We start from the raw sequence: 12,729 nt of genomic DNA, 5'->3' as shown, positions 1-12,729 counted from the left end.
TAAGTCAACTGCATTAAAGGGAAAACAGTTTGTCATTGATATGCAGTTGAAGATTTAAATTCTGACAAATTCAACCTACTGCATAGGCAATTAATTCCACTGATTTTCCTTACATCGTCAAGATGTTTTTCTCAGCCATATGTTTTCTTTCAGCCAATAGTGTATCGTGATCTGTGTGACATAAGAAAGATAATACTTGTTATGAAGTTTTCTCTGTTAATGTTAGTTCTGGGAGCAATTTTATACCCTAGGACTCTGTTTTGCTGAAGATGGTAAAACACTATAAGGTAAACATTACAGCCAAAGTGAAACTCTTTTCCAAAGGGATACTAGGTAAAATCATTATATTTAGAAAACCAATAAATCATATAACAATTCATAAAAAACCTGCTAAAAATTATATTGCTGGCCAGTGAAATATTATTTTATTCAAGCAACTGTAGGAAATCAACAACAGAATTAAATAGTACAAATAGTTTTCATCTGCCTTTCTAACTCTTAACACCAACACTGTCAGTAACAGATGAATAAGCAGCACGGTAAACTATCTATTAACTTTTACACCAATCCTGGCATGTGAGAGAGGGTGAGGAAATTGCTATAGGCAATAACTTTGAACATTTAACAATTGCTGCAGTGTACCAACTTTATGTTGAAGATGAAAATAAAGAGACTCATTTTCTACAGTTTATGGTGAGTAATTCAGTGGAAAATTACAATGAGAATACCTCCAGAGGCACTTAAGAAGTGATTGACTTGTAACTGAAAAAAAATTAAACAATATGCTTACTGGCCAGTTTCCAAAAGTTTTGCAGAATTGGTTGAGTTTACCTAGTTCCACACAAGAGCTGTGAGAAATCTAGTACATATATATATATATATATATATATATATATATATATATATATATATATATATATATATATATATATATATATATATATATATATATATATATATATATGTGGTGTGTGTGTGTGTGTGTGTGTGTGTGTGTGTGTGTGTGTGTGTGTGTGTGTGTTGCTGAACCCACAGAAATCTGCAAAAAAAAAATAATTAAAACATTTCAGTTATGGCGAAGTAGCATTCACAGCCACATCTCCATTGCTAACTATAGCTAATAATGAATGCAGGACATGTAGGAAAGACAAGTAATGCACACAACCAAAGAAATAGGGTGACAAAAAAATCATATGAGACAGAAAGAGGGACACACAAGTGGGATTATTGCAGAGGAGGGTGAGAAGGAAAGTCAGAAGGGCATGGGTATTAATTAATTAATTTATTTATTTATTTGTGTGGTTCCCCAGAGGGGGAGGTTCTAAACCTGTAAACCACAGCCCTTTGCTTACTTTCTTCATTCTGGTATGAGGATTTTTAAAGAGGGCAGCACCTGTGAAGGCAAAAGGTCAAGTGCCAAGCTAGTCTGACAAAGAAACAGAAATCCTAGTCTACCAGTTAAGGTAGCTGTACTGGAGAAAATTTAAACATCAGTATGTTGCACAGAATGGAAGGAATATAACACCTGGCAAGAGTTGGTGAATACCTGTCATCTCTGACAGGGATCACACAGTCTGGGTCCCAGTGCCTCCACAGGTACAGTGACCTACAGAAGCATAGGCCTAACCAGATGGCTGAGTAGGTACACCAGATGATGCAGAGAATGCCATATTTCTATAGTAGGTATTTTTACATTTTAAATAGGTTAAAGAACCATACTAACCAAATACTGCACATGTCGCTATATGCAAATATAAATATGTGAACATGCAAATATTTTTATATATTTCAGCCAAAAAGGTATGATTTCCAACCAAAATTCTTTCCCTGGGAGTGAACCACTTTGGCACCAGGGTGAACTTTCCCCTTTTCCCAGGGTAGTGCGATCTCGGAGTTGGTATATTTAGTTAGGGGGTATGGGATGGTGAATCTCCCCACTTGAGTGGGTTTAGTTTTCTTCCAACAAAGTTTTTTCCCTGGTGGCCAAGTGGTTTGTTTCCCAGGAAAAAAATGTTGGCAGTCCATGCTTTTGGCTTTGGCTGAAGTGGGGTTGGCCAACTATGATTCAGAGAAGTGAAAATCAGGTGAGTCAAAGTAGACCCATATATAATATATGTATATATGCATATATATATATATATATATATATATATATATATATATATATATATATACACACAGACGCACACAGACACACACACAAGCACACACACACACACACACACACACACACACACACACACACACACACACACACACACACACACACACCATACATATGCATTTATAAAAAGTGACATAGTGCAGAACTATACATACTCATATATCTATATATATATATATATATATATATATATATATATATATATATGGGTCTATATCCTTTAAGCAAATATTTACTTTGCTGGATCACTATTTGTTGAACCCACATCGTAGAAACTTCTCTTCTTCGAACAGCTGTTTCATCAAAGTTTTTCACAAGGAAAAACAGTGGTTGGCCATCATTGGGAATGTGCTTTTTTCCCCACTGTAGTGCAATCTCAGAGTTAGTATATTCAGTAAGAGGGGGTGTGTGGGAGCACCTGCTTGGGTGAGTTTTAAAGTTTTAGAATTTAGTGTCAGGTGCTAGCTTGCTTTACCCTGTTAAAAAGTTTGATGAAATGGCTTTGCCATTATGAGAGGTTTTGACAATGTCAGCTCAACGAATAGTGATTCGATAAAGTAAGCATTCGCTGAAGTGATATAGACCCATATATATATAATGACCGGGATTCAGTTATCCTCCGAGTAAGACTAACTAAGTCTTACTCTGAGACTGCCATTTAAGACTACGACGTCAGCGCGTCATGCATATGCATGAGGGTGCTGACTCAACTGGAAGGCTTACACGGAGTGTGTAAGACTGCAGGGGGCGTGTCGGACTGCCGAGCAGTCCAAATATTCATGCCCCTGCAACCATATAAAGTGAAAAAGACAAATGCAATGAGTGAGTCTGCTGAAATGTACACATAGCAAACAGTTCGCATCCCCGCATACTAAACCCCTTTGTAAATGTAAAATGTAAACTAATTTTATTTTTCTAATTCCCGATATAGCTGCCTGTATTTGTGCGTGTTTGCATGGGTGTGCCCATTGCTTAGCTGCAGTTAGCAATTTCAACATCGAAGAGCATAATAAGAAATGTTTATGCAAATCAAGCCAAATAACAATAGCGTAGTGGTAGAGCGTTCACACAAAAAGGAGGCATTCTTGGTTCTAGTCCCACCACTCTCCTGTCTATTTTATGTTTTAAATCAGTATATAAAATAATTCCTGACATATATGAATGACATTTTAGTAAAAAGCATTGAAATGGCCTATGTATTAGTGAACAAAATGTATATATATAAATATAAGAAGGTGAGCAGCATTAAGGATATTGACAAATAATTGCCCATTTCCAAGATATGTTTTACCTAGTGCAATATAATTGCCCATAGCTAAGCAGCATTTTACCTAGTGCAATATAATTGCCCATAGCTAAGCAGCGCTTTACCTAGTGCAATATAATTGCCTATAGCTAAGCAGCACTTTACCTAGCGCAATATAATTACCTATAGCTAAGCAGCGCTTTACCTAGCGCAATATAATTGCCCATAGCTAAGCAGCGCTTTACCTAGTGCAATAGGTTTGCGCGGAGCTGCACACCGCGCTAACCAGCACACCATTGGGCAATGTGGAGCAACGTAGAGCAAAGTTGCCTAAACACAGCCACACCCCCTAGCCTGTCTGGGCAGTAGTAAAATAAAAAGCAATGACAAAGTTCGAACATGGGACACTGTGCACCATAATCAAAATACTGAACCACTAAGCCATGACAGCTTAGCATAAACATGCACTGTTAACATACATATACTTATAAATGGAAGATTAACCATTGCTAAGCAGGTTTGCTGTTAGCCGAGAATTTTCAAAAACAGCAAATCACAAATAAGTGCGGGAAATGTGGTATATTTAAGCTCCATAGGCAGGAATACTCACCATAACTGATTGTAGATCCCATCTGCAGTCAGAATGGCTGATGCTGGAGAGGGTACTGGCTTTTGTGCGTAATGCTGGGGCATCGAGGAGTCAAAATACATGGTTTGGCTTCTTGTCCGCCATCATGAGTCAAGACTCCTGCAGGGCCAGTTCCAAGGGATGGAAGACAAAGCAGAGGCTTGGAACCAGTTAGCTCATGATCTCACCAGTGCCACAGACGTCCCTTGGATTGGTGTGCAGGTCCGTCACCACCATGCAGACCTGAAGAGATGGAAGCAGGACCTAAACCGATAGCTACAGGAGGCCCATGACATGCAGGATGCCCCACTACTGAGTAGGTAGCCATGGAATGAAGTATGTAAGACATGCTAATTTAGTCTATATAATGAATAGGTATGTCTCAGTATCCCTTCTTTTACTTCACAGCTGCAGGTGTCCGTGCTGTGAATCAGCAAGCCTATGCAGATAGGCTGCTAAGGCTGCGCCACCAGGCAGGTTAGTAATTATTCTTCATGTATTGTTATATAAAATAGGTGAGAGAGCCTGAAAAAAAATTGTTGTAGCCCAATAATAAAGCCATAAAATGCCCAGAATAATTTCTCTGCATGTACTGTTATATAAAATAAGTCAGAGAGCCAGAAAAAGAGTGAAGTAACCCATTAATAAAGGTAAAATAAGTCCGGAATAATATCTCTGCATGTACTGTTATATAAAATAAGTGAGAGAGCCTGAAAAAGAGTGTTGTAACCTATTACTAAAGGTATAATACGTCTTGAATAAGTCTTCTGTATGCACTGTAATATCAAATAAATGAGAGAGCCTGCAGAAAAGTGTGTAATGTAATTTATAAAGGTATAATACTTGGAGTGTGTCTGTGTCACTTACTTTGAAATGTTGTTGTACCCTTGCATTATATAAATAGTACTGTTGTATTAAGTGCTGTCAACCCACAGTTTGGCAGTCTCATATAAAGTGGATGAAGGAAGTGCCAGTAGCTGTGAAGCATATATACAGTCCTCAACAGTTGGTTAATGTCTGGCATGGATAGGTAAATCTGGCACACGAGTAGCTTGTCAATGTGTTCCCCAGAAATGTGAGTGTGCTACATGAAATGTAGGGTTCTGTAGAAATATAACTGAAAATGTCATTTGAACACATCCAGATATGTAGATATATAAATATAAATAAAATATATAACTATGTAGCAGGAACATCTGCATATTGGACAGTCAGTATGTCAGATATAGGTCAGGTATATAATGAACTAGCCAAACCCATTACACAACCTAATGCACGTTGCCTAGTGTAATAATACATGTAGGGGATATACACCTGCAGTCAATATGTCCTATTGTTCTATAAATATCTGCATTTACTTTGATGCACGTGCCCTGTTCAAACACCACAATCTTGGTGGCCTATTGCCACCAATCATCCCTGCATGCTGTTGGAATGTCCACTGTCGTTCAATATATGCATGTGTTATGCTTGCTGTTCAACTGTTGGAACCCTGGTGTGTTGGGTTAATGGGAATATTACTGCATGCTGTTACAACTAATTTGGAATGCTGTTGTCTATGTTGTAATTAAACACACCTAAACAGAGAACGTATGGGAAGGCCGGTCCCAGCAGACCCACCTGTCCCTCCTCAGATGGCGATTGCAACTGGCACCAGCAGGTCCGGTGCCCAGCCCGGGCTCCCCTCCTCCACTGGTCCTGTGCCACCTTCGGGTGGAAGCACTGCAGGGAATGGGGCTCATCCCCCCATACAAGCGTGGGCAGAGAAGGGCCACCTGTCACCCTCAGAAGGGTCCGGGCTGTGGTTCGTAGGGAGATCCAGCTTTCAGTTGCTGATCCCCTATGCTAGCTCAAGGCAAGAGTGGTGCAACTCATGGGTGAGTCTGCCCCTCCTACGCAGCCCCAAGCACAGCTACCCTTGGGGGTGTAAAGGTGCAGTGGTGACTGTCCATGGGTGGGGATCTCAGTTCCACTGTTACCATCTGTGGGCTCATGGGCTTGCGATTTCCAAACATCCATCCCCGTCAATTGTGTTCACCCATCCCATATGTCATATTCCGCCCCGTATGCATCTTGTTTGTCTTGTCTGTTTACCTCCCCAACCTAACTCCCCAAATATACCTACTTCCTCTACCTCACATTCCACTCTCACCTGAAAAAAAAAAAAAGGGCAATCTGTTCCCACAAAAAAATTACGCCCCATGCTCCATACATAGCTGCCCATTTCGCACACATGTCTGCTGGACATGTAAACTGATAATTATAATTGGCAGTACAACATACTTTGTTGTCCTCACCCCTCTCTTAGGGGTGGAAGGTTTCAAATTTCACTCCAAATTTCCAACATATGCACAGCTGTTGCTGGTAAAGAAATGGGCAGTTATGGAACTTCCATACACCCGTCCTGCACATCCTGAGCTGGTTTCCCTACTGTCTTTCCCTCTTTGTGCCCCCTTTTTCACCACTTTTCTATCTTCCCATTTTCTTTTCTTTCAAAGAAATTAGCATGGGGCTTAGCGGGAGTAAGCACTTTTAAACTGTAGTTAGCGGGTTTGAGCGAGTGTGCGCATGTGTGCGCTTAGCTAAGTATTGCTAAGCATCACGCAAACCTGCTTACAACTGCTTAAAAGTGCCTTAGTCACTCTGCATGGCAGGGCCCTTGTTCTGCTGAGCAGCAAAATAGACACTGCATGATGTACCACTAAGCCACAGTAAACATACAACAAGTTGGTGCTGTAATAAATATATCATGCATTACAATGAGTAAATGTAAATTGAAAATAGGAATGCCATAACACAAATCTTGTTCTGTGGATCTTTACCAGCAGTTGCTGTGGAATAGCATGACATGACTGTGAAAAGAGAACCAGCCATTCTAGCAGGAAATAAAGTTTCAGTAGCACTTTACAAACCCCACACAGTATCAGAGCAGGATAAACACTGGCATATTTGAATAGGGCAGAGACCATACCTCCCAACTGTGACTGCTTTTCAGGTATGTCCCTGATTCGTAAACAAATGTTAGCTGTGTCCCTCAGAATCCCTCTGAAAAGTACTGACGTTAGGCCGAAAGGTGGGGAATAACACTTAATGAATAATGTCAATAAGTAAGAGTTCACACTGCATGCACATCAGAAAAGGTGTATTAATACATATGCTCTGATTCTCTCACAGTCTCAACTTAATGTCTGTAATATATTACAGGTGTACCTCACTTATATGTACCTTTCCCCTGAGGTTGTTCAAATATATGCCAGAGTGTATCAGAGGCCTGGCAGAGGCAGAAACACACAGGCATTTCAGCTTTTCTGCTGGTACACACTCTGCAAATAGCTTTGGAATGAGTCTCACAAGCATACCCTTATGTAGGAGTACAAAACAGAAATATCAAAGGATGTAGCCATGTACTGGCAGCAACCAACTGTGACAATGCCATTGTTCCAGTGCAGAAAAGACCAGTGTGGTGCACAGACAAAGAATAATAGGCTAACCTCTGGCTACCATCTGGATATGTCCACAAGTGGGAGCTACGCAGACAGACTACTTGCCTTGTTAGACTAACAGGTACACAGCAACCCTGTATGTTCAGCAAGATAAACATCACACAATAATATATAATGCTCTCTGTACTTCTGCACCCCTACCCAAATGAACAATATACCTGTGTATTCAGGCTCTACCAAGGATGTAGGTAGGCATACGCAGTACTGAAATGTGTCCAGTTGTCTTTAGCAGCCTGTGCTAATGTCAACACAATTAAACAACAAACTGTTCAGAAGTGAGGTAATTAATATTTACAGTATAGTAGTTCACAAACAGTTCATGTGCAAGAGAAATACATTGCAATAACTACTTTTGTATGGCAGTTAATTGTCTAATTAGAAAAGAAAGTACATACTCCCATGTATCTTGTGTAAGCATTTGGGGTGAGTAAAATTCTACACTGACAAGTGTGTACTAGAAGCAGCAACATTCAGGTTTGAGTACAACATGCAAATCACTGGCTACAATCCTAGCTTCAGATATAAGAAGTATACCAACCTTCTGTCTGACACAACGGTGTTCACAGCAAACAAGCACGGGCCCCACTTTGGAAAGCTGAAAGGGCTATGCCTACCTAACTTAGCATTTTACAGTTGGCTGCTATGACAGTGAGTACTGCAATTACCACACATCAGGCTGCATGCAATTAGTAAATGGTGGGCACCAATTGGTGCAGAGGCCATCACATGCACATGTGCAGATACCTAGAAAAGCAGGCTGTACTTGCAGTCCACACATGCAATAATGTTCACACATGCAATAATCTCATTGCAGCAAGAGAGAGAGATCGAGAGCGAGAGAGAGACAGAGACAGAGGCAGAGACACAGACACAGACAAAGAGACAGAAATAGAGAGACACAGAAAAAGAAAGAGCAACGGCAACAGACAGAGAAAACACACACACAAAAAAAAATGTTTTAATTATTTCCTTTAAAAACAGATGGAACAGAGCAATACAAAGGGAAGGTATGTAACACATATGTATTTGCTGGCATGTAGTAGATGTTCTTGAAGAGTACTCTACATACTGTGAATCATCCATATGTGGCAGCAGAGCATACCTATATGTATCTGTACATGTGCATAGGGCAAGGGACATATTGCAACTGTTTGTGAAGGGTGTATATATATATATATATATATATATATATATATATATATATATATATATATATATATATATATATATGTATATCGTTGTTGAAGGTTGTTATGTGCATATTTCTATGTAGGTTGTAGTGTGTGGCAAAGAAAACAGCATGCAGTGCTGGTATATGACATGTGGTGGTTAAACGTGGGTATGCTCTATCAGTTTTGCAGTGTTGCAGCCAGTGAGGCCTACTAAAGCTATATGGGCTGAGGACACCTTCAATGCAGTCTGCACAACACTGTGCAATATTATTACATAACTGTATATCTCACAACTGTCGCATAATACATATTCTCACCATGAATAGTGGACTGTATATGTGCCTATATGTTTTATTTATTATTTATTTTACATTTGTTGACCGGGCTAGTCTAGCTGGAGATATTTCCATTTTCAGTAGAGGCCCGGGGAGAAAAGCTCCACAGAGAATACAATAAAGGAAAACATACTTGTGTTTTAAAGAAAGTTTGCAGAGACAAAAACTAACAACTCTACAGTTACTTATTATTACTAAGTGAGTTAATTACTGACTCACACAGTCCACAAAGTAAAACAAAAAAATACCTATACAAACATAAAATACTAAATATGATAAAGATATTAAATGAAATAATTACTACCACACACAGTTAAAGTCCAAAGACATTAAATAATGTTAAAAATGCTTTGTAAGATATTGATACAGGTAGGAAGTAAGAGAAAAGAGAGCTAAGAATAAGGGAAATTAGAAGTGATTAGTTATAGAAAGGAGAGCAAGTAAGTAGGTAAGAAGTAGGAGATAGTTTTGAAGTAGAGTATAAGTAGTGGAAAGTTAATCAGGTTTACTACAGGTGCACAGCCAGTGATTTTGGAAGTGCAGTTTAATGTTTTGTTTGAAAAGAGGTAATGATGTAATCTTTGTTATGTTGCTAGGAAGTAAATTCCATTTTGTACCTACTGAATTGGTAAAAAGGGAGTCACCAGCAGTGTTATTTGATTTTATAGAACTAGCCAATAGTTTACTGGAGGAGCGAAGAGAGTTAAGATTATTATAGGGGATTATGAGTTGAGAGAGTATGGGGGTGTTCATAGGTTGGTACAGAATTTTATGGGCAATAGTGAGTTGTACATCTATGTATGTGTGTTTGTATGTGTGTATATATATATATATATATATATATATATATATATATATATATATATATATATATATATATATATATATATATAAATATATAAATATATATTTATAGAGAGAGAGAGGGAGAGAGACATGGGGCATACTTACTGCGACAGGTGCCTGGCGACCAAGGTATGGACTGAAGCTCAGTGTTGACACTGCAGTGCCATCTCTTCTTGCCAGAACACTGTACCCATTAACTACCACATAGGTGGTAGTCTACCTAACACCGAAGGTGTGATAAGGGAACATGGGACACAGGTGGACAGTAGCCTCCTCTTTTATAATCACAGTGCCACACTAGTCATGTACGCTGTCTACATGGTGCACGTCATCACAAAAGGTGTGCCATCTAGGGAAATATAGGTCAGTGTTCCCCTCTATTCATCACACTTAAAACCCATTACAGAGTACAATGCTCCATGTGGTATGTACCTCACATGACAACTAGAGCAACTGGAAAGGCCACAGACATACCTCACAAAGAGTAATACCGGCCTCAAACAGATGCCCTATGCAGACCGACTCACAAAACCACAGCTACACTGTGTTGCATACTGCCTACCCAGAGGTGACCTCTGCCTAACATACAGAGCTATGTCACACCCATAGCTGTTGGACATCCTCCACGTAAACATATTACAATCCCTCCCAGATACACGCTCTAGGGCCCTAAACCTCGTCAGCTCACTAAACAGCACATGCTGGAGGGATAGAGTCCTAACTCAGAGACATGCCATACTCTGGAACAAGCCACCTATCAATATCAAACAAAGCTCCTCATTAGCAGTTGTCATAAATAGTCCTGATGAATGCTTGGGAGATAGGAAATACACCCCGGGAATCACCTCTGTGTCTCTGGTTGACAGGGGCAAGTGAAATTAAATTACATGTGTGTCAAAGGCCAGGATAGCGTAAGGCTAGGCTGCTGTAGGCCCTAGGGTCAATAGCGTATTACCTACCCATGACACGATGCACACACACATGTACTTATTGCAATAATTGCTATGTGAGATTGACTGAGTGTGATGGTGAATGTGTTGGTGAATGTGTGCAAGGTCTGTAAAGGTGTGATAGCTTAGTGTGAAATTGTTTCTGTCATGGTAGTTTGTATCCTAGCTGTGATCCCAGCAAAAAATGTGTATGCTATTGCTAGGCAGAAAAAGTAGTATGGCATACGGCATGGCGTTGTCGCTTGTTGTTGTCTGTGGTGTCCCATTGTAGGCTAAAGCAATACATGTATGCTTAGTGTGAGGTACTGCTGGTGAATCCAACTCCCATATGAACTGTAGTACTACCTGAAGCTGTAGGCCTAAACAGTACAGTATGGTGTATGCTCACATTGCTTGGAAACACTGTTTTGTGTTTTCCCTGTAGTCCTCACAGATTACATACCTCAGGCATAAGGTTTTGTATGTAGTGACACACAGTACTGTATGGTACACAGGTAAAGCTCATCTGGGTTGGCATACATTTGTGTGTTGTATGTATGTCTGATGTGTGTGTAATTATGCCTGCACCATGCCCTCAATCATATCTGTGTGACAGGGTATACGTGTGTATCTAGCAACATGTATAGTCTAGCACAGCAGTATGCCACCTATATCAACCACTGTGCACATATGTTAGGCAGGGGTTTGGCATCATAGACTACTGTGGTATACTGGTAATACTGTAACTGTACTTTACATTCATTGCAATGGATGACATCTTTCTTTATGCTTTAGCTTGATATATACTTCCTGTGGCTAGGTGGTGCATTGTGTCACATAATGTGCCATGTACTGGTGTATAGTCTTACATACTGGCTTATCTTTGCTGCTGTGCAGAACATGGTTTGATATATAGAGCATGGCAGGCACTGTCAGGCAGTTGTGGCCTGAGCACTAATATGTGGTATTGAACATGTCTATTCTCTGACAACCAATCAGATGCAAAATATGGCAGGTAATTGATATCTGTACTTTAGGATGTTAAATGTGCCACGTGACTTGCTCACACATCTTGTTTAATTGTCTTCCAGGGGTATGCCCCACCAAAGAAACCCGTGTTATACAGCTGCAGAGGAGGAGGAAATACACAACAGCCTGGTGCAGCACTACACCTTGCTGTTCTCTAGAACCAGCCAGGACCAGCATGAGCGGACTGCACTGTGGCAAGATCTCGTTCGTCGGGTAAATGACATAGGCATGCATAGCTGAACACATGAGCAGGTATGCCATCACTGCAGTGATTTAATTAGACATGTCTGGCGGTGTGCATCTGATATCTGTCGACAACAGCTTGCCACAGGTGGTGGGGTTGCCATTCACCACCCCCCCCTCACCAAAGTGGAGGAGCTGCTCCTAAGTGTGGTCGCTCCTGGCCAACTACAGGAACAGCAACTTACATGTGTCGTCATGGTGGCCGGAGCCACCCAGCATGTTGACATGGAGAATGCAGGTAACATGACCTATTTGTAGACTACTGTTACATGTATTGGTAGATTATGCATATGTGACATGTACTGTGTGTTTAGCAGTTGTGCTGCATAGTGCTGTGCAATACTGATATTTGGAATATAATCTGTACGCCTGTGACTGTCAGCTGTTGTACTACTGTAGTTTAGCAAACTCACAGTAGCAATGGCACAGTTGTGGCCACTGACAAACTGTCTCATATTTTTGTAGGTCCCTCTGGTGTGACAGCAAGGCAGCCGGTCGATGCTGGTGAGTGTGTTATAATTGTAATATTGCTAATGAAATGTGCATGTCATAGGTGAGGTGTAGGCCATGTACATGTAACACACCTACGCATAATGCATGCTGTGCATGTTTGCTGTGAGACTATGCACATCTC

The sequence above is a fragment of the Protopterus annectens genome, chromosome 3.part0, assembly GCF_019279795.1.
Source record: "Protopterus annectens isolate FY-2018-M chromosome 3.part0, PAN1.0, whole genome shotgun sequence".
Taxonomy (NCBI): Eukaryota; Metazoa; Chordata; order Ceratodontiformes; family Protopteridae; genus Protopterus; species Protopterus annectens.
Note: the sequence above shows the minus strand (reverse complement) of the source record.